This window comes from Somniosus microcephalus, chromosome 13, assembly GCF_052327205.1.
Source record: "Somniosus microcephalus isolate GS21.2 chromosome 13, FLI_Smic_1.0, whole genome shotgun sequence".
Lineage (NCBI taxonomy): Eukaryota > Metazoa > Chordata > Chondrichthyes > Squaliformes > Somniosidae > Somniosus > Somniosus microcephalus.
In genome coordinates, this window is record NC_140999.1 from 42,997,593 (window position 1) to 43,021,210 (window position 23,618).

The 23,618-nt window shown below is 50.0% G+C and overlaps 1 protein-coding gene across 1 annotated transcript in view; it reads right to left on the minus strand.

Annotated features, from left to right (window-relative positions):
• Positions 1-12,909, minus strand: part of LOC147108275 (tight junction protein ZO-3-like) — a 136,447-nt gene extending 123,538 nt beyond the window's left edge. The window contains exon 1 of the mRNA XM_086004834.1: positions 12,758-12,909. The gene's annotated coding sequence lies outside the window, so the exon portion shown is untranslated. The remainder of the gene's footprint in view (positions 1-12,757) is intronic.
• Positions 12,910-23,618: the final 10,709 nt, after the last annotated feature.

Consider the following 23,618-nt stretch of genomic DNA (forward strand, 5'->3'; position numbering starts at 1 on the left):
AGTAGAGGCAGGCAGGTAGTGGCCATCCCCCTCTCAAACAGGTATACCGATATGGATACTGTTGAGGGGGATGACTTACCAGAGGAAAGCAGCAGCAGCCAACTTCCCGTCACCAGGGGTGCTTCTGCTGCTCAGGAAGGGAGGAAAAAGAGTGGGAGAGTGATAGTGGTAGGGGATTCTATCGTAAGGGGAACAGATAGGCGTTTCTGTGGCTGTAGACGTGACTCCAGGATGGTTTGTTGCCTCCCTGGTGCCAGGGTCAAGGATGTCACTGAACGGCTGCAGGGCATTCTGAAGGGGGAGGGTGAACAGTCAGAGGTCGTGGTTCACATTGGGACCAATGACATGGGTAGGAAGAGGGATGAGGTCCTGCAGCAAGAATTTAGGGAGCTAGGTAGCAGATTAAAGAGCAGGACCTCAAAGGTTGTAATCTCTGGATTACTCCCGGTGCCACGTGCTAGTGAGTATAGGAATAGGAGGATAGAGCAGATGAATGCGTGGCTAAAGAGTTGGTGCAGGAGGGAGGGCTTTAGTTTCCTGGATCACTGGGCCTGCTTCTGGGGAAGGTGGGACTTGTACAAGTCGGACGGGTTGCACCTGAACCAGAGTGGGACAAATATCCTTGCGGGGAGGTTTGCTAGCACTGTTCGGGGGGGTTTAAACTAAAATGGCAGGGGGTTGGGAACCTGAGCAGGGAGACAGAGGAAAGGGAAACAGGGATAAAAGCAAAAGATAGGAAGGAGAAAAACAAAAGTGGCAGTCAGAGAAATCAACGGTTTAAATCAAACGTGGCCACAGTAAATAATAATTCTAATAGGTCTAAGAGCGTTAAAAAAACAAGCCTGAAGGCTTTGTGTCTTAATGCGAGGAGCATTTGTAATAAGGTGGACGAATTGGCTGCGCAAATAGAGGTAAACGAATATGATTTGGTTGGGATTACGGAAACGTGGCTCAAGGATGGCCAAGACTGGGAACTCAACATCCAGGGGTATTCGATATTCAGGAAAGATAGGCAAAAAGGAAAGGGAGGTGGGGTAGCATTACTGGTTAAAGAAGGGATTAATACAATTGTAATGAAGGATATTAGCTCTGATGATGTGGAATCTGTATGGGTAGAATTGAGAAATACTAAGGGGAAAAAAACATTAGTGGGAGTGGTATATAGACCTCCCAACAGTAAGGCGGAGGTTGGGGATGGCATTAAAAGGGAAATTAAAGAAGCGTGCAATAAGGGCACAGCAGTCATCATGGGTGACTTTAATCCACATATAGATTGGGCCAACCAAATTAGCAACAATACTGTGGAGGAGGAATTCCTGGAGTGTTTACGGGATGGTTTCCTGGACCAATATGTCGAGGAACCAACCAGAGATCAGGCCATCTTAGACTGGGTATTATGTAACGACAAAGAATTAATTAGCAATCTTGTGTACGAGGCCCCTTGGGTCTGAGCGATCATAATATGATCGAATTCTTCATTAAGATGGAGAATGAAGCAGTTGACTCAGAGACTAGGGTCCTCAATTTAAATAAAGAAAATTACGATGGTCTGAGGAGCGAGTTGGGTAGGATTGATTGGGGAATGGCACTCAAAGGGTTGACGGTGGATAGGCAATGGCAAACATTCAAAGACCGAATGGATGAGCTACAGAATTTGTTCATCCCAGTTTGGCATAAAAATAAAACAAAAAAGGTGACTCAACCGTGGCTAACAAGGGAAATTAGGGATAGCATAAAATCCAAGGAGATGACATATAAATTGGCCAGAAAAAGCAATAATCCTGAGGATTGGGAGCAGTTTAGGATTCAACAAAGGAGGACAAAGGGATTAATTAAGAAAGGGAAAATAGAGTATGAGAGTAAGCTAGCACGGAACATAAAAACTGACTGTAAAAGCTTTTATAGATATGTGAAGAGAAAAAGATTGGTGAAGTCAAGCGTAGGTCCCTTACAGTCAGAATCAGGGGAATTTATAATGGGAAACAAAGAAATGGCAGACCAACTAAATTCATACTTTGGTTCTGTCTTCACAAAGGAGGACACAAATAACCTCCCAGAGATGCCGGGGAACATAGGGCCTGATGAAAGGGTGGAACTGAAAGAAATCAGTATTTGTAGGGAAATGGTGTTAGGAAAATTGATGGGACTAAAGGCCGATAAATCCCCAGGGCCCGATAATCTACATCCCAGGGTACTTAAGGAAGTGGCCCTAGAAATAGTAGATGCATTGCTGGTCATCTTCCAGAACTCGATAGACTCTGGAACAGTACCCATGGATTGGAGGGTAGCTAATGTTACCCCACTATTCAAAAAAGGTGGTCGAGAAAAAGCGGGGAATTATAGGCCGGTAAGCCTGACATCGGTAGTGGGGAAAATGCTAGAATCTATTATAAAAGATGTAATAGCAGAGCACTTGGTAAGCAGTGACAGGATCGGACAAAGTCAACATGGATTTACAAAAGGTAAATCATGCTTGACTAATCTACTGGAATTTTCTGAGGATGTAACTGGTAAAATAGATAAGGGAGAACCAGTGGATGTGGTGTATTTGGACTTTCAGAAGGCTTTCGATAAGGTCCCACATAAGAGATTAGCGTGCAAAATTAAGGCACATGGGATTGGGGGCAAGGTATTGACTTGGATAGAGAACTGGTTGGCGGACAGAAAGCAAAGAGTTGGAATAAACGGGTCGTTTTCCGAGTGGCAGGCAGTGACTAGTGGGGTATCGCAAGGATCGGTCCTAGGACCCCAGCTGTTCACAATATATATTAATGATCTGGACGAGGGAATTGGATGTAATATCTCCAAATTTGCAGACGACACAAAGCTGGGTGGGAGGGTAAGCTGTGAGGAGGATGTCGTGAAACTCCAGTACGATTTGGACAGATTGGGTGATTGGGCAGAAACATGGCAAATGCACTATAATGTGGATAAATGTGAGGTTATCAACTTTGGTGGCAAAAACAGGAAGGCAGATTATTATTTGAATGGCAATAGATTGGGAGAAGGGGAAGTGCAAAGAGACCTGGGTGTTCTTGTGCACCAGTCGCTGAAGGTAAGCATGCAGGTGCAGCAGGCGGTTAAGAAGGCAAATGGTATGTTGGCCTTCGTAGCAAGAGGGTTCGAGTACAGGAACAAGGATGTCTTGCTACAGTTGTACAGGGCCTTGGTGAGACCGCACCTTGAGTATTGTGTGCAGTTTTGGTCGCCTTACCTGAGGAAGGACGTTCTTGCCATGGAAGGAGTGCAGCGAAGATTCACCAGGCTGATACCTGGGATGGCAGGAATGACGTATGAGGAGAGATTGTGTCGATTGGGCTTATACTCACTGGAGTTTGGAAGATTGAGAGGGGATCTCATCGAAACTTATAAAATTCTGTCAGGCCTGGACAAACTAGATGCAGGAAGGATGTTTATGATGGCCGGGGAGTCCAGAACCAGGGGTCATAGTCTAAGGATAAGGGGTAAGCCATTTAGGACTGAAATGAGGAGGAATTTCTTCACCCAGAGAGTGGTGAACCTGTGGAATTCTCTGCCACAGAGGGCGGTGGAGGCCAGTTCATTAAATATATTCAAAAAAGAGTTGGATATATTTCTTAAGGCTAAAGGGATCAAGGGATATGGGGAGAAGGCAGGAACAGGTTACTGAATTTGGATGATCAGCCATGATCTCATTGAATGGCGGAGCAGGCTCGAAGGGCCGAATGGCCTACTCCTGCTCCTATCTTCTATGTTTCTATGTTGCTATGTAAAAGTAATGCCCCCTTTTAAAGCAGCACAACTAATAGAAAACTAAATCATAAAAAAAAAGGAGACACAATAAAATTAAATAGTAATATTATTACCCGTGTTATCCATGCCTTTGTTACCTCTCGACGTGACTATTCAAACGCACTCCTGGCCGGCCTCCCATCTTCCACCCTCCGTAAACTTGAGCTCATCCAAAACTCTGCTGCCCGTGTCCTAACTCGCACCAAGTCCTGTTCACCCATCACCCCTGTGCTCGCTGACCTACATTGGCTCCAGGTCTGGCAACGCCTCAATTAAAAAAATTCTCATCCTTGTTTTCAAATCCCTCCATGGCCTCGCCTCTCCCTATCTCTGTAACCTCCTCCAGTCCTACAACCTTCCGAGATAGTTGTGCTCCTCCAATTTTGGCCTCTTGCAGATCCCCGAATTTAATTGCTCCACCGTTGGCGTCCGTGCTTTCAGCTGCCTTTGCCCTAAACTCTGCGATTCCCAAAATACACCTCTCCACCTCTCTATCACTCGCTCCTCCTTTAAGACGCTCCTTAAAAACGACCTCTTTGACCAAGCTTTTGGTCGCCTGTCCTAATACCTCCTTATGTGGCTCGGTGTCAAATTTTGTTTGATGACACTCCTGTGAATCACGTGGGGACGTTTTACTACGTTAAAGGTAATATATAAATGCAAGTTGTTGTTGTGTCGCCCAGACACTCAAATCCCTGCAGTGCCCACCAGTCGCAGAAGGCCTCAAGCGTACCGGCGGACACCACGTGCTCCTTGTGACGCGTTACTATCAGAACAATTCAATTCAATTCAATTTTTATTTGTCATATATGCAGCAGACGTGTGTACTGCACAATGAAATGAACAGAATTAATGCCTTAGTGCTGCAATATACTGTGTTAGTGTTGTAATACTCTCTTCGTGTATTTTTGCTGTAACACACTGGCCCGTAATTTCCGATAGGAGGCTTCCTGCGTGTGGATGCCTCCTATCAGAAAAAAATCTATGCTCTTACCTGAGGGCTTCCAAGGTCTGGACACTTCCAATGCTGGGCCTCTTCACAGTCACAATACGCAGGACCCATGTATCCCAGGGGCGCATGCGGTTCGCAAGCGTCCCATGGACCACGTGGGCCAGGCGAGCCAATAGGAGAAGGGAATCCCCCTTTATACTTTTGACAGACAGACCTATCAAAAGTATTAATGGAGATCACCCCAAAAACACATCAAAACATTAAATACATTTTTTTTAAATGAGTTAAAATTACATTAAATTAAATATTTTAAACAAAATCAAAATTTTTAGAACAAAATTAAAGTTTTTTATGGGGCTAAAAATAAACTTACCTTTTCTGAAAGTATTTTTAAATTATAAATGAGCGAAAAAATTTTTTTTTTAACGTTTTTAAACTAAGGGGGAAAAATTCATTATCGCCCCATTTGGGGCGCCATTATCGGCCGTGCGCAAAGTTTAGCGCCTGGCACTAATTCTCGCCTCCGACAGCAAACTTGGCTTTTATCGTCCCTGGAGGTGATTGGAGCGCTAAATCAGGCGCTTCACACCTGTCTTAAGGCGCAAAGGCCGAGGAGCGAGGCGCTACCTCAGAGCGCTGGTGAAGCAAGGAAGGGCAAATCAAAATGAACCTGCAAAGTGCTGCTCAGTACACAAAACTCCTTCACACAGCGTTGAATCTCTCCAGGAGTCTCTCTCTCTCTCTCTCAGAATGCGTGGTGCAAAAATGTCACCAACAAAAAAAGGCAGGAAGCGGTCGCCTTTAAGTAGCGCCACCCCAGTCCCTTTCTGACTACAAAATGCTCCCCTCAACCTGTCGTTGCTAGCGGCAGGCGGTAAGGCAGGGGGCGCCACTCAATATCCGGTCCGGGGCGCTACCGGGGCGTTGCGCACTCGACTAACGTCATGATCTGCCGGCGCAGGAGATCATGGCGGCAGTGTTTAGCGCCGTCGCAAAATGTCTAGTTAATTTCGCAAGCGGCGCAAACATCGCCGCGCCTCATTAGCGCCCTCTTAAGGCGCTAACGGGAGGCGCAAACAACTGAACTTTTCCCCCTTATGCTGGTAAAAGCAGGCCTTACGCCTGTTTTTACCAGGCGTAAGATTTTTAAGGGTTTTCAGCAGGCGAAGGCTCTGCAGAAAGCGGAATTATCCCCCCACCCTGCAGAGGCCCTTCTCCAGGGCAGGCGTCTGATCTGTCAAGAGGATTCTTGACAGATCGGAAATACCGGTTTTCAGTGCATGTGCTTCGCACCTTGTACACACCCGTAGGCATCAGAAAATACAGGCCACTATGTCAGTGTGCTAGTATGCTATAGGGAGGGGGGAACTTAAAAGAATCACTATCACTAAAGAAAAAGTACTTGGTAAAATAATGGGACTAAAGGTGGACAAGTCCCCTGGACCTGATGACCTGCATCCTAGGGTCTTAAAAGAAGTGGATGCATTGGTTGCAATATACCAAAATTCCCTGGATTCTGGAGAGGTCCCAGCGGATTAGAAAACCGCAAATGTAACACCCCTATTCAAGAAGGGAGGGAGACAGAAAGCAGGCAACTATCGACCAGTTAGCCTAACATCTGTCATTGGGAAAATGCTGGAGTCTGTTATTAAGGAAGCAGTAGCAGAACATTTAGAAAATCATAATACAGTACAGTCAAGCAGAGTCAGCATGGTTTTATGAAAGGGAAATCATGTTTGACAAATTTGAGGATGTAACGAGCAGGGTGGATAAAGGGGAACCAGTAGATGTTGTGTATTTAGATTTCCAGAAGGCATTTGATAAGGTGCCACATAAAAGGTTACTGCACAAGATAAGAGCTCACGGGGTTGGGGGTAATATATTGGCATGGATAGAGGATTGGCTAACAGAAAACAGAGAGTTGGAATAAATGGGTCATTTTCCAGTTGGCAAACGGTAACTAGTGGGGTGCCACAGGGATCGGTGCTGGGGCCTCAACTATTTACAATCTATGTTAATGACTTGGATGAAGGGATCGAGTGTAATGTAGCCAAATTTGCTGATGATACAGAGATAGGTGGGAAAGCAAGTTGTGAAGAGGACACAAAGAATCTGCAAAGGGATATAGACAGGCTAAGTGAGTGGGCAAACATTTGGCAGACGAAGTATATGCATGAAACTCAAAAATTAGCATGCAGTACAGCAAGTAATCAGGAAGGCAAATGGAATGTTGGCCTTTATTGCAAGGGGGTTGAAGTATAAAAGTAGGGAAATCCTGCTACAACTGCATACAGTTTTGGTCTCCTTATTTAAGGAGGGATATACTTGCTTTGGAGGCATTTCAGAGAAGGTTCACGAGGTTGATTCCTGAGATGAAGGAGTTGACTTATGAAGAAAGGTTGAGCAGGTTAGGCCTATACTCATTGGAGTTTAGAAGAATGAGAGGTGATCTTACTGAAACATATAAGATACTGAGGGGGCTTGACAGGGTAGATGCAGAGAAGATGTTTCCCCTCATGGGGGAATCTAGAACTAGGGGACATAGTTCCAGAATAAGGGGTCGCCCATTTAAAACTGAGATGAAGAGGAATTTCTTCTCTCAGAGGGTCGTAAATCTGTGGAATTCTTTGCCCCAGAAAGCTGTGAAGGCTGGGTCATTGAATATATTTAAGGTGGAGATAGACAGATTTTTGAACAATGAGGGAGTGATGGGTTATGGGGAGCGGGCAGGGAAATAGAGCTGAGCCCACGATCAGATCAACCATGATCTCATTAAATGGCGGAGCAGGCTCGAGGAGCCAAATGGCCTATATGCTCCTATTTCTTATGTTCTTATAGTATCGTAATACTGTATAAATTTGTTAGTGCTGTAATGCATTGTGTTAGTGCTGAGACTGTAGTTGGGGTGCTGCTTTTCCTCTCAATGCACCTGGGTTAGGGATGAGAAAATCAGCCAGTGCTTTCACTCCTGATCGCTATCCAATGATCCCTGCCAGAAAGAGCATGTGTGTGGCTTTTCAGTGCATGTAGGATCTGGCTCAACTGCAATGGCCCCCATAGTTGAATCATTAAAATCAACATGTACCAGGGATAAACCTGGGACCTTCTTGGTCTATGTAAGGTGTTAACCGTGGCTCAGTGATAACACTCTCGTCTCTGAGTCAGAAAGTTGTTGGTTCAAGTCACACTCCAAGAGACTTCTGCACATAATCCAGGTTGGCACTTCAGTGCAGTACTGTGGGAGTGCTGCACTGGCCGAGGTACCACCTTTCAGATGAGACTTTAAGCCGAGGTCCCGTCTACCCTCTCATGGCACTATTTCGAAGAAGAGCAGGGGAGTTCTCCCCAGTGTCCTGGCCAATGTTTATCCCACAACCAACATTACTAAAAAATAGGTCATTATGTCATTGCTGTTTCTGGGACCTTGCTGAACACAAACTATCTGCCATGCTTCCTACAGTACCACAGTGACAACACTTCAAAAAGCACGTAACTGGCTGTAAAGCACTTTAGGATGTACTGAGCTCGTGAAAGGCACTAAATGCAAGTTTCTTTCGATGTGACTGAGTCCCACACCAGGCAGTGCGATTTATCCACTGAGTCATCAGGGGAACCAGGAAGACCAAATGAGTCATAATAAAGTTCTACAAAACCTTTAAACAGTTTCTAAGATGCTGCGGTATGCCTTGTGTCAGCTGTGGCTCAGTTGGTAGCACACTCACCTTTGAGGCCGGAGGTTGTGGGTTCAAGTCCCACTCCAGGAACTTGAGCACAGAAATCCAGGCTGTCGCTCCAGTGCAGTGCTGAGGGGGTGCTGCACTGTTGGAGGTGCCGTCTTTTGGATGAGACGCTAAACCGAGGCCCCGTCTGCTCTAGCAGGTGGACGTAAAAGATCCCACGGCACTATTTCGAAGAAGAGCAGGGGAGTTCTCCCCAGTGTCCTGGCCAATATTTATCCATCAACCAACATGACAAAAACAGATTATCTGGTCATTATCACATTGCTGTTTGTGGGACCTTGCTGTGCGCAAATTGGCTGCCGCGTTTCACACATTACAAGTGTGACTACACGCCAAAAGTACTTCTTTGGCTGTAAAGCACTTTGAGACGTCCGGTGTTTGTGAAAGGCGCTATAGAAATGCAAGTCTTTCTTTCTTGTGTCACCCTGCCCTTTCCCAAACTTTTAAAACATAAATACATTAAGTCTAAAATTAAGTAGCTTCCTACATTTACAAATCTAATTAGTGAAACAATACCCATTAACTAGTAGCATTCCATTTAATGCCTGAATTTAAACCAGTAAGTTATCTGAATAATGCTAATCCTCTTTAAAAAGTGCTGTGAAACTAAGTTTCTAGGCAGGGTAGCCAAGCAGAAACCTTTGGGCAGTCAGACTTGTTCAGCAGGAACAGCAGCATAACTAAATGGTTGGTAATTCAAGAGAATGACTCTTATGCCATTAGCTATTAGTTGCTCGTTTTGCTACCACCATGAGTCTGTTACAATTTCATAGTCCAGAAATTACTGTCAGATGAACGTTCACTCGTCCGTAGACTTGAAGGTATACGATGGACAACTGGTTTAGCCATTCACCGCCAGATCCTGCTGGACCACATAAAGCACCATCGAATCCTGCTCTCGTCTGCCAAAACTGCTCACTATTCCAGGATCATCCTGGAATGCAAAAATAACCCCCGGCTTCTTTTCTCTACTGCAGACCTTCGTCTTAAACCCCTCTCTCCTGTTTCCTCCACTCTCACCTCCAACAACAAGAGCGAGGAGCTCATGGACTTCTTTGTTACTAAGACTGAGACCATCCGTTCAGCTGCCTCTGCCGCTTCCCTCCCTTCCCCTAGCCCACCGGGTCAAACTTCCTCTAAGGTTCCCCTCTTCCTTAGCCCTGAACTCGCATCTTTCTCTAGTTTCTCTCCTATCTCCCCTCATGCCCTTTCTGAGCTCATCTTGTCCATGAGACCCACCTCCTGCTCTTCGACTCTATTCCCACTAAAGTACTGACCACCCAACTTCCCTTCCTGGTCCCCATGTTAGCTGATATTGTTAACGGTTCTCTCTCCTCAGATACTGTCCCCCTCTCCCTCAAATCAGCCATCATCATCCCTCTCCTCAAAAAAAACCCTTGACCCCTCCGTCCTTGCAAACTTCCGCCCCATCTCCAACCTCCCTTTCCTCTCCAAAGTCCTTGAACGTGCTGTCGCCTCCCAAATCCATGCCCACTTTTTCCGGAAATCCATGTTTGAATCCCTCCAATCGGGTTTCTGCCCCTGCCACAGAACCGAAACGGCTCTTATCAATGTTACAAATGGCATTCTACTATCCCTGCTCGTCCTTCTCTTAATTAAGATAATTAATCGTAATTCTTGATTAAACTCCAATAATTGAAAAGTTTAATCAATTATTTTAGCATCACTTGATCTTTGATGATACCACTGCAATACCAACAGTTGAATGTTTGACAGATCCCTGATGGCTCACTGAATTTATCCAGTGAACAACTAAGCCATACAGAATTAAGATCCCTGGTTCAATCCCTGGTACTGTGCTGAGTTAGATGCTGTGCTGGTTGACACTGCCCTCGACCATGTCAGTTCCATCTCCCGCACTTCTGCCCTCACCCCTGCCCCTCCCTCCCGGAACCACGATAGGGTTCCCCTTGTCCTCACCTTTCACCCCACCAGCCTCCACATTCAACGGATCATCCTCCGGCATTTCCGCTACCTCCAAAGTGATCCCACCACCAAACATATCTTCCCCTCCCCTCCCCTTTCAGCATTCCGTAGGGACTGCTCCCTCCGAGACACCCTAGTCCACTCCTCTATCACCCCTAACAGCCCTTCCCCTTCGCCTGGCACCTTCCCGTGCAAGCGGAGGAGATGTAACACCTGCCCCTATACCTCCCCCCTTCCCACTGTCCAGGGCCCCAAACACCCCTTCCAGGTGAAACAGCGATTTACTTGTACTTCTCGCAATCTAGTATACTGTATTCGCTGCTCACGATGCGGTCTCCTCTACATTGGGGAGACCAAACGCAGATTGGGTGACCGCTTTGCGGAACACCTCCGTTCAGTCCGTAAGGGTGACCCCGAGCTTCCGGTCGCCTGTCATTTTAATTCAATGCTCCATTCCCACTCGGACCTCACTGTCCTTGGCCTCTTGTATTGTTCCACGGAAACTCGACGTAAACTTGAGGAACAGCACCTCATCTTCCGATTAGGCACTCTGCAGCCTTCTGGACTCAATATCGAGTTCAACAATTTCAGATCATAACCTCGGCCCCTATTACATTTTTTCTTGTAATTTTTCCACTCCTTTCCCCCCCCCTCCCCTTTCCTTTTGTTTCTCTCTCCCCCCTGGCAGCTATCTCTTGCCCTGCCAGTACACTTCACACCTAATCTCAGCCTATTACCATCTCGTCTAGCTTCGAATACCTTTTATTGTCTCTTTTACTTCTTTTGTTTCTTTTAATTCTTTTGTCCGATCGCAGCCCTGCCTTCGATCTATTTTCTTTTCTTTCCAGTTTTGAAGAAGGGTTCGACCCGAAACGTCAACTCAAATTTCTCTCCACGGATGTTGCCTGACCTGCTGAGTTTTTCCAGCATTTTCTGTTGTTATTTTGGCCAGGATAGTGCCTGGAGAGCCAGATAGGCTCAGTGTCCTTAGGCACTGGGGGAAGGGGGAATTCACTAACAATCCAGCGATTCCTGCTGCAAAGTTTGTGTAAGCACACGTTGGGCGAGGTCCCATGCCCCACCCCCTCCCCCCACACATAGCTGAATAACCTGCTGACAGTCACTGGCCAGGCTCAGCAAGAAAGGGTGAGGCACTGGAGGATAAAAAGAAAGAAAGACTTGCATTTATATAGCACCTTTCACAACCACTGGACGTCCCAAAGTGCTTTACAGTCAATGAAGTACTTTTGAAGTGGAGTCACTGTTATAATGTGGGATGGACTGTAGCCTGGCATCTTCAGGAGCTGGGGAGAGAGAAACCGAATGGGGGAGTTGCTGTTTGTGTGAAATGGGGTATGCGTTTTGAAGACCCGGTTTCATACAAACACTGTGAACAGGGTGTTACATTCTTCCCTATAAAGTCATGAACTAAGAATAAGACCCAGTTCATTTTGAATGCAAGCTTTTGTCTTCCCACATTACAACAGTGACTCCATTTCACAAGTACTTCATTGGTTGTAAAGCGCTTTGAGACGTCCGGTGGTCGTGAAAGGCGCTATATAAATGCAAGTCTTTCTTTCTTTTTCATCAGAACCATCCACTGTCCAGTGCATAAGAGACATATCAGACATGACATGAGGCATTGTCACTGGGCTTGTTCAATGTGTGGCTCCCAATCCACTATTAAGAAATGCGCACTTAACCCAGTATACTGTGTGATACACTGCTCGTGTACACTCTTAATTAATCTCCTCAAACTGCTGCCACCAGTGACAGACCTGTAACCTCCAGTATTTCAACCCATTATTATACAGCTCAAAATGCTCTATTCAGACTCTACTCAGCGACAGTCTATTCGACCAAAAACTAGGCTGTCTGCTCTGAAATTGGACATGGAGTACTTTACCATAAGCTAATTGCTTTCACATTAAACTGCCTAAATGAAATGATGCTAGGGGTTTATATTAAACACATGGTGCAAGATATTTCAAACAATAGGTAAAAGCCACTAGAGCTGAAATCTGAAACCCATCTCAAAATCTCTTCTTTTTTAAATCAATAATCTTTCATTAAACAGTGATCACTAGTTTGTTCCAAAATGTTCTTTAACTTTTCATACTGATTACAATGAGTTTTTCACTGTTGAATACTAATGGATAACAAAGCATAACCACAAGGCTGCGGTAAAATAGGATCAGCGTAAAATTTGTCAGGTGTTGCCCAGTTTAAAACTTAGTAAAATATGGTCATCAACAAACTTCAACCAAAGTTGCCGCAATAGTTTTGAAATGTTTTTCTCATTGTTGCTCAGGTGCTGCTTCCTCTGAAAGGTAATAGTTTTACTTACCAAGAAGAAGGCCCGTACAAAGTATAGAAATCCTGCAGTTTGCTGTCCAAATCCTCACCGCAGTTAAAACATTTTCTTCATTCTTAGTTTTGTAGCACACATCAATCCACTAAAGGGAACTGAAAGAGAGAACCCGCTCGCCCGCTCTTAGGTGAAGGAGTAGGCGGATAACTCTCTCCTCATTACCCTACAGTAGGTGTCAAGTTTACAAAGAGCTTAACTCTTTGTGTGCTGTAGGCAAGAACATAACCTGGAGTCCAGGCCTTCTCCCCATCCTCTGGAGTATTTGGTGGATGTCCAGAATAGCATTGCTATTTAGTTTGCTAAGTTTCCTTACTTCTTGTGCTTAAGGTCTGTTATTAGTTGTGCCCCTTTGAAAACGGGACATATTTATTTGATTTTTGGTTGAGGTCACTGAGACAACCCAGTGCATCCTTATTGGTTGCATTACAAAAGGCATTCACACCACTTTAATTGCTGAACTCCCCCGGTGGCTCAGTTGGTAAATGTGTGGCACTGGGGTATATAGGCCAGAAGGTTGAAGATTTGATCCCTGGTCTGGCCTAAGTTAGCTGACCTCCTTTCGGCTTTGAGTATAAGGCAGTACAATCATCCTCAGTACCCCTGGGCTATGGAGGAAAGAAATCAGCCAGAGTTCCTAATCCTGATCACTAGTGATCCCTTCTGCAAAACATGTGTGTCAGGTGACAGGTTTGGGTTTGGCTGCGATGTCATCCATGGTTGAATATTCTGGTGACCAGCCTCACACATGAAGAATGATCACTTGAGAGAGGTACAGGAGGGCTGGTGGGAGCCTACTCTATAATGAGTCAGCACTTTCAGGAGAGGAGCAGAGATAATTGGTGACATTTTCGCAGCAGAACTGTGAGTCCATTGAGATCTTTTATAGGAGGGGGGGGGGGGGGAGTCAAATACAAAAATATGATATGAAAGCTGTAGTCAACGATTGCACTTTGGAAAATCCTTCACCCCCATAAAAAACTTAGATTGGTGCAGTGTGTTTGGTTGCAGCAGCTGATGGTCTGTGCCAGTCACAGTTTGAACTTGTCTCTAAATTGTCAGACTGCTTGTCTGACATCCAGTACTGGATGAGCAGAAATTTCCTCCGGCTAATTATTGGGAAGACCGAAGCCATTGCCTTCGATCCCTGCCACAAACTCTGTTCCCTAGTCACCGACTCCATCCCTCTTTCTGGCAAATGTCTGAATGGCTGAACCAGACTGTTCGCAACCCCGGTGTCATATTTGACCCCGAGATGAGCTTCGGACCACATATCCGTCTATTTCCACCTCTGTAACATCGCCCGACTCCAACCCGCCTCAGCTCATCTGCTGCTGAAACCCTCATCGATGCCTTTTATTACCTCTAGACTTGGCTATTCCAACGCACTCTTGGCTGGCCTCCCACATTCCACCCTCCATGAACTTGAGGTCATCCAAAACTTGGCTGCCCGTCTCCTAACTCACACCAAGTCCCGTTCATCCATCACCCCTGTGCTCGCTGACCTACATTGGCTCCCGGTTAAGCAATGCTTCAATTTTAAAATTCTCATCCTTGTTTTCAAATCCCTCCATTGCCTCACCCCTCCCTACCTTTGTAACCTCCAATTCTGGCCTCTTGAGCATCCCCGATTTGAATCGCTCCACCATTGGCGGCCGTGCCTTCAGCTGCCAAGGCCCTAAGCTCTTGAGTTCCCTCCCTAAATCTCTCCACCTCTCTACCTCTCTCTCCTGCTTTGAGACACTCCTTAGAACCTACCTCTTTCACCATCTGTCCTAATATCTCCTTACTTGGCTCAGTGTCAAATTCTGTTTGATAACACTCCTGTGAAGTGCCTTGGGACGTCTTACTATGTTAAAGGCGCTATATAAATTCAAGTTATTGTTGTTGTTTACCTTGATCTTCCTTGTGGGATCACAAGAAACTGCAAGCAAGCAGTGTAATAGCAGAGGCGTAGAATTTAGATTAAATTAGCCAGAACAGGTTATCCAAACTCTAATAAATCTACAGTTAACGTACAAATCACTCCACACTGCTCTTCTACAATGTATTCAATACTGATATGACCAGAGGCCCTATTCCATTTGGCTCCTGCCAACTCTGTACCTTTACCCATGACTCCACCCCCCACCCCGAATCTCATCCCGATGTGTGTGGTAAACCACTGTTATAGTTATCACTGTATATTGTTCTCACTGTTCTCACTGTCACATCACTACACGAGGTCGCCTCTTGTCGCACTGTTATACCTGGGCTGACCACCTCCGACTCCGCCCATTACCTGCCCAGGTATAAAGGTAGCTGACTGGCTAGTATTCCTCCCTGTTGGATCGGATCACCCACGAGGGTGGGCTCTGTTATTTAGCCAATAAAAACCTTCAGTTACGTTCTTAACTCGTCGCCTTTTATTGGACTAATTGATAGGCATATCAATTTTATTGGCTAAATTTTAAAGATGTCTGATAATGAACAGCAACAGCAAGGAGCTCACCCAGCAGCACAGCAACAGCAGCCTCCAGACAACGGGCCACACCAGCCGGCTTGGCTGCAAGCCTTGAAACCACCATACCTGGATCTAAACCCACAGGCACCAAACTCAGCCAACGACTTCAAACACTGGCTGGACTGCTTCGAATCGTACCTGGAGGAAGCCGTCGTCCCTCAGAGATCCAAACTAAGAGTCCTGAAAGCCCAAGCGAGCCCGAGAGTATATACACTCATCCAGGACATGACTACGTACGACGACGCCATCAACCTACTGAAACAGCAGTACCGGAGCCCGGTAAACTACATGTACACTAGGCATCTCTTAAGATCTCGCCAGCAACAGCCAGGAGAATCGATAGCTGAATTTTCACGAGCGCTGAGACAACTCGGCAGGAACTGTGACTTTAAAGCGGTGACGGCTACTGCGAACATGGAAGACAATGTCCGCGACGCCTTGGTGAGAGGCCTACGTTCCGACTACACACGGCAAAGACTGCTTGAAGCTAAGGACATAGACCTGGACAAGGCCGAAGCCCTCGCCCTCACCCTAGAGGCCACCCAGCAAGACCAGGAAGCGTTTGCCAGGTACTATTCGCGACCCTGGGACTCGGGCCCGACCCCCACCCCACCACCCTTCACAGCGCTGCCCCCGGGACCTACCTCAGCGTCTGCATCACGGATCCGACCGGGCCCGCTAGCCCCGGTACCGGCCCCGACATCAGGCAACCCCGATCGGGCCGCTGGCTGCTTCTTTTGCGGCCAGGAGAAGCATCCGAGGTCGCGCTGCCCAGCCAAAAACTCGACCTGCAAAACCTGCCTCAAGAAAGGCCACTTCTCCAAGGCCTGCAGAAGCAAATCCTCAGAAGCCAGCAGTGCCTCATGCGAACCCTGGGGGCGGCCATCTTTGTGCGGGGCAGCCGAAGCCTGCAGAGCCTCATGGGAAAACCAGGGGCGGCCATCTTTGTGCGGGGCAGCCGAAGCCTGCAGAGCCTCATGGGAAAACCAGGGGCGGCCATCTTTGTGCGGGGCAGCCGAAGCCTGCAGAGCCTCATGGGAACAGCAGGGGTGGCCATCTTTGTGCGGGGCAAACGATTTAAACAGAGCCTCATGTGAACTACGGGGGCCGCCATCTTCGCCGCCATCTTGTCATGACAACGACGCGCTCATCTACACCCTAGCTTCCGTGACCCTGGATCAAGCCCGCCCGCACCACCTGGCCAGCTCAATGATGGACATCAAAGTCAACGGCCACGACCTGCCTGTTCGACAGCGGAAGCACGGAGAGCTTCATCCACCCAGACACGGTGAGCCACTACTCCCTCCCCGTCCTGCCAACGCGCAGCCGCATCTCGATGGCATCGAGGTCGCACGCCACAGACATCAGCGGCTACTGTGTCGTGACATTGTCGGTTAAAGGGACAGAGTATAAAAATTTTAAACTCCTCGTACTCCCCCAGCTGTGCGCTGCCGTCATACTAGGGCTGGACTTCCAATCCCACCTCCAAAGTGTAACCCTAGCATACGGTGGACCCCTCCCCCCACTCACAGTCGACAACCAGCGAAAGTTAAACCGCCCACCGCGTAACACCTGCAGCCTATCCACCCTCAAGGTACCGCCACCTTCCCTGTTCGCTAACCTCACCCCCGACTGCAAACCTGTCGCTACTAAGAGCAGGCGGTACAGCGCTGGGGACAGAGCCTTCATTAGCTCTGAGGTGCAGCGACTCCTGAAAGAGGGCATTATTGAGGGGAGCAGCAGCCCCTGGCGTGCCCAGGTGGTGGTAGTCAAGACCGGCGACAAAAATCGCCTGGTTATCGACTACAGCCAGACCATAAACAGATACACCCAGCTGGACGCATACCCCCTCCCCCGCATATCGGACATGGTCAATGAGATTGCACAATACCGCGTATTCTCGACCATCGACCTCAAGTCGGCCTACCACCAACTCCCCATCAGCCCGGAGGACAGCCAGTACACCGCCTTCGAGGCGAATGGCCGCCTCTACCAATTCCTTAGGGTCCCCTTTGGTGTCACCAACGGGGTCTCGGTTTTCCAACGGGAGATGGACCGGATGGTTGACCAGAACGGACTACAGGCCACTTTCCCCTATCTCGATAACGTCACCATCTGCGGCCGCAACCGGCAGGACCATGACGTGAATCTGGAGAAATTCCTCCGTACGGCCCAACGGCTGAACCTCACCTACAATAAGGAGAAATGCGTGTTTAACACAGCGCGCCTTGCCATCCTTGGCTGTGTAGTAGAGAACGGAGTCATCGGCCCCGACCCCGAAAGAATGCGCCCCCTCATGGAGCTACCCCTCCCCCACTGTCCAAAAGCACTTAGGAGAACCCTGGGGCTTTTCGCCTACTATGCCCAATGGGTACCCAATTATGCGGACAAAGCCAGACCCCTCCTGAAAACCACATCCTTCCCCCTCACGGAAGAGGCGTGCGCGGCCTTCTCCCTCATTAAGGGAGACATAGCCAAGGCCACAATGCACGCAGTGGATGAGTCAATCCCCTTCCAAGTGGAGAGCGATGCATCCGACTTCGCCCTAGCCGCTACCCTTAACCAGGAGGGTAGGCCGGTAGCCTTCTTCTCAAGGACCCTACAGGGCCCCGAGACCCGACACTCGTCGGTCGAGAAGGAAGCCCAGGCAATTGTGGAGGCAGTACGGCGCTGGAGGCACTACTTGGCAGGCAAACGATTTACCCTCCTCACCGACCAACGCTCGGTTGCCTTCATGTTTAATAACAAGCTGAGGGGCAAGATCAAGAACGACAAAATCTTGAGGTGGAGAATCGAGCTTTCCACCTATGATTATGAGATCTTGTACCGGCCCGGTAAACTGAACGACCCCCCTGATGCTCTTTCACGCATTACATGCGCCAGCGCGCAAAGTGATAGACTTCAGACCCTCCACAATGACCTCTGCCACCCCGGAGTCACCAGACTCTACCATTTCATTAAGGCCCGCAACCTGCCATACTCCATCGAGGAGGTCAGGACCATGACCAGGAACTGCCAGATCTGTGCTGAGTGCAAACCGCACTTCTATAAGCCGGACAGAGCAAGCCTGATCAAGGCCACCCGCCCCTTCGAGCGTCTGAGCATCGACTTCAAGGGGCCCCTACCGTCATCCGACCGTAATGTGTACTTCCTCAACATCGTTGATGAGTACTCCCGTTTCCCCTTTGCCTTCCCCTGCCCAGACATGACCAGTAACACGGTCATTAAATGCCTGAACAAACTCTTCGCCTTGTTCGGGTTCCCGAACTATATACATAGTGACCGGGGCGCCTCCTTCATGAGCGAGGAACTCCGTCAGTTCCTATTGGAGAGGGGTATTGCAGCAAGCAGGACCACCAGCTACAACCCCCGAGGGAACGGCCAGGTGGAAAGAGAGAACGCGACGGTATGGAAGGCCACCCTCTTAGCCTTAAAGTCTAAGGGCCTCCCAACCTCCCGCTGGCAAGAGGTCCTCCCGATTGCGCTGCACTCCATCCGGTCACTACTTTGCACTGCCATTAACACCACCCCCCATGCCCGAATGTTTGTCTTCCCCAGGAAGTCGACTACGGGAACCACCCTACCAACCTGGCTGACCTCTCCGGGACCCGTCTTGCTGCGAAAGCACGTGAGGGCCCATAAAACGGACCCCCTGGTCGAGAAGGTGAACCTCCTGCACGCCAACCCCCAGTACGCCTATGTGGCTTACCCAGACGGACGGGAGGACACTGTCTCCTTACGAGACCTCGCACCCTCACCCCCCTCCGCCCATTACCTGCCCAGGTATAAAGGTAGCTGACTGGCTAGTATTCCTCCCTGTTGGATCGGATCACCCACGAGGGTGGGCTCTGTTATTTAGCCAATAAAAACCTTCAGTTACGTTCTTAACTCGTCGCCTTTTATTGGACTAATTGATAGGCATATCAATGTGTGCCACCACAGTGCTCTGTTTGACCATTGCACATCAAACCCCACATCCAATCCATCACAAGACCCCTTATTACCACCTCTGTAACACATTCCACCCTGCCTTGCCTCACCCCACTGACGATGAAACCCTTATCTACGCTTTCGTTACCTCCAGACGGCACGTCTACAATGCCCTTCTTGGTGACCTCCCGAGCTCCACCTACCATAAACTCACATAGTCCAAATCTGCCCTGCCCATATCCTATCCCAGGGTAAATCCCACTCACCTATTGCCCAGCACTTGCCAACTTTCACTGGCTCTCCACCTCACAACATATTCAATTCAAAATCCTCTTCTTCATTCATAAATCCCTGCATAAGCTCATCGCACCTTACCTCCACGGCCTCACCCCACCCTACCTCCACGGCCTCACCCCACCTTACCTCCACGGCCTCACCCCACCCTACCTCCATGGCCTCACCCCACCTTACCTCCACGGCCTCACCCCACCCTACCTCCACGGCCTCACCCCACCCTACCTCCATGGCCTCACCCCACCCTACCTCCATGGCCTCACCCCACCTTACCTCCATGGCCTCACCCCACCCTACCTCCATGGCCTCACCCCACCTTACCTCCATGGCCTCACCCCACCTTACCTCCATGGCCTCACCCCACCCTACCTCCACAGCCTCACCCCACCTTACCTCCATGGCCTCACCCCACCCTACCTCCATGGCCTCACCCCACCTTACCTCCATGGCCTCACCCCACCTTACCTCCATGGCCTCACCCCACCCTACCTCCATGGCCTCACCCCACCTTACCTCCATGGCCTCACCCCACCCTACCTCCATGGCCTCACCCCACCTTACCTCCATGGCCTCACCCCACCTTACCTCCATGGCCTCACCCCACCCCACCTCCATGGCCTCACCCCACCCAACCTCCATGGCCTCACCCCACCCTACTTCCATGGCCTCACCCCACCTTACCTCCATGGCCTCACCCCACCTTACCTCCATGGCCTCACCCCACCTTACCTCCATGGCCTCACCCCACCCCACCTCCATGGCCTCACCCCACCCTACCTCCATGGCCTCACCCCACCTTACCTCCATGGCCTCACCCCACCTTACCTCCATGGCCTCACCCCACCCTACCTCCATGGCCTCACCCCACCCCACCTCCATGGCCTCACCCCACCTTACCTCCATGGCCTCACCCCACCCTACCTCCATGGCCTCACCCCACCCTACCTCCATGGCCTCACCCCACCTTACCTCCATGGCCTCACCCCACCTTACCTCCATGGCCTCACCCCACCTTACCTCCATGGCCTCACCCCACCCCACCTCCACGGCCTCACCCCACCCTACCTCCATGGCCTCACCCCACCTTACCTCCATGGCCTCACCCCACCTTACCTCCATGGCCTCACCCCACCTTACCTCCATGGCCTCACCCCACCTTACCTCCATGGCCTCACCCCACCCTACCTCCATGGCCTCACCCCACCCCACCTCCATGGCCTCACCCCACCTTACCTCCATGGCCTCACCCCACCTTACCTCCATGGCCTCACCCCACCTTACCTCCATGGCCTCACCCCACCTTACCTCCATGGCCTCACCCCACCTTACCTCCATGGCCTCACCCCACCCTACCTCCATGGCCTCACCCCACCCCACCTCCATGGCCTCACCCCACCTTACCTCCATGGCCTCACCCCACCTTACCTCCATGGCCTCACCCCACCTTACCTCCATGGCCTCACCCCACCCTACCTCCATGGCCTCACCCCACCCTACCTCCATGGCCTCACCCCACCCTACCTCCATGGCCTCACCCCACCCTACCTCCATGGCCTCACCCCACCCTACCTCCATGGCCTCACCTCACCCTACCTCCATGGCCTCACCCCACCTTACCTCCATGGCCTCACCCCACCTTACCTCCACGGCCTTGACCCACCCTACCTCCATGGCCTCACCCCACCCTACCTCCATGGCCTCACCCCACCTTACCTCCATGGCCTCACCCCACCCTACCTCCATGGCCTCACCCCACCTTACCTCCATGGCCTCACCCCACCCTACCTCCATGGCCTCACCCCACCCTACCTCCATGGCCTCACCCCACCTTACCTCCATGGCCTCACCCCACCTTACCTCCATGGCCTCACCCCACCTTACCTCCATGGCCTCACCCCACCCTACCTCCATGGCCTCACCCCACCTTACCTCCATGGCCTCACCCCACCCTACCTCCATGGCCTCACCCCACCCTACCTCCATGGCCTCACCCCACCCCACCTCCATGGCCTCACCCCACCTTACCTCCATGGCCTCACCCCACCCTACCTCCAGGGCCTCACCCCACCTTACCTCCATGGCCTCACCCCGCCTTACCTCCATGGCCTCACCCCACCCTACCTCCATGGCCTCACCCCACCCTACCTCCATGGCCTCACCCCACCCTACCTCCATGGCCTCACCCCACCTTACCTCCATGGCCTCACCCCACCCTACCTCCATGGCCTCACCCCACCTTACCTCCATGGCCTCACCCCACCCTACCTCCATGGCCTCACCCCACCTTACCTCCATGGCCTCACCCCACCTTACCTCCATGGCCTCACCCCACCGTACCTGCACAACCTCGCCCCACCCTACATCAACAACCTTGACCCACCCTACCTCCATGGCCTGACCCCACCTTACCTCCATGGCCTCACTCCACCTTACCTCCATGGCCTCACCCCACCTTACCTCCATGGCCTCACCCCACCTTACCTCCATGGCCTCACCCCACCTTACCTCCATGGCCTCACCCCACCTTACCTCCATGGCCTCACCCCACCCTACCTCCATGGCCTCACCCCACCTTACCTGCACAACCTCGCCCCACCCTACATCAACAACCTTGACCCACCTTACCTCCATGGCCTCACCCCACCTTACCTCCATGGCCTCACCCCACCTTACCTGCACAACCTCGCCCCACCCTACATCAACAACCTTGACCCACCCTACCTCCATGGCCTCACCCCACCTTACCTCCATGACCTCACCCCACCTTACCTCCATGGCCTCACCCCACCTTACCTGCACAACCTCGCCTCACCTTACCTCCATGGCCTCACCCCACCCTACCTCCATGGCCTCACCCCACCTTACCTCCATGGCCTCACCCCACCTTACCTGCACAACCTCGCCTCACCCTACATCAACAACCTTGACCCACCCTACCTCCATGGCCTCACCCCACCTTACCTGCACAACCTCGCCCCACCCTACATCAACAACCTTGACCCACCCTACCACCATGGCCTCACCCCACTGTATTTCCAGAACCTTGCCTCACCCTACCTCCATGGCCTCAACTCACCCTACTTTCACCAGCAACCCAGCCCCACGCCCCAGCCTGTGCCCTCTACCCTTTTTACTCTGGTCCCCTGTGCAACTCTCACCACCTCCCCCCGCACCCCACATTTCCATCTCTCCACCAATGGTGGTAAAGACTTCAGCCTCGACCCTACTCCCTTCCTAGATCCTTCTATCTTTCTACTTCTCTTCTCACCTTCAAAACCCTCCCCCAAATCTCTCTGTTTGATCTCACTTTTGATCACTTCCCTTAACTCTCCCGCTACTGCTCGATAGCTGTTTCGCCTCTGTTAAGCACCTTGGGATACTCACTATGTTAAAGATGCGGTTGTTGTTGGTGTTGCTGTAGCTGTTGATGTAGTAGAAGCACATAGCGACAGCCCAGAAGACCTTGCACAGAAACTGCTACTGAGAAATGACTGGTTCTGTTAAGAACATATGAAAAAGAAAGACAGGTAAAGACCAATTGGTCCATCAAGCCCATCCCATCCTGGCGTATTGTGACTTCTTTACACCATTTCTCGCCGCCCCTCGCCCCCAACACTGCCACCACGTAATCTCCTAGGAGAGGCAAAAAATAGGATAAGCTTTAAAAAAGCAAAATACTGTGGATGCAGGAAATCTGAAATGAAAACAGAAAATGCTGGAAACACTCAGCAGCTCAGGCAGCATCTGTGGCGAGAGAAACAGAATTAACATTTCAGATCGATGACCTTTGATCAGAATAAGCCTTACACTAATTTAGGAAAAATTCTGTGAAATTTCTCTCTGATGGCCAAAGGCGATGAAGCAAGTTCCAGGAGACCATGGTGACTGGGTGATGACCCCTGATAACCCACCCACTGTAGAAATGTTTGCTGTGCTCAGACACTCATGCAGCTCCCTTCTGACTGCTTGAAGTGAATCTGCAGCCACTGCATGTGCTGGCAGATGTCTTTGAATGGGAGCGGCGAATGCTGCAGTCTGGGCTCAATCGTTGAATGCCCAGTGTGGCACTGAGCCACACAGACTAGGAGGCCGCCATCTTTCATCCCTGGTCTG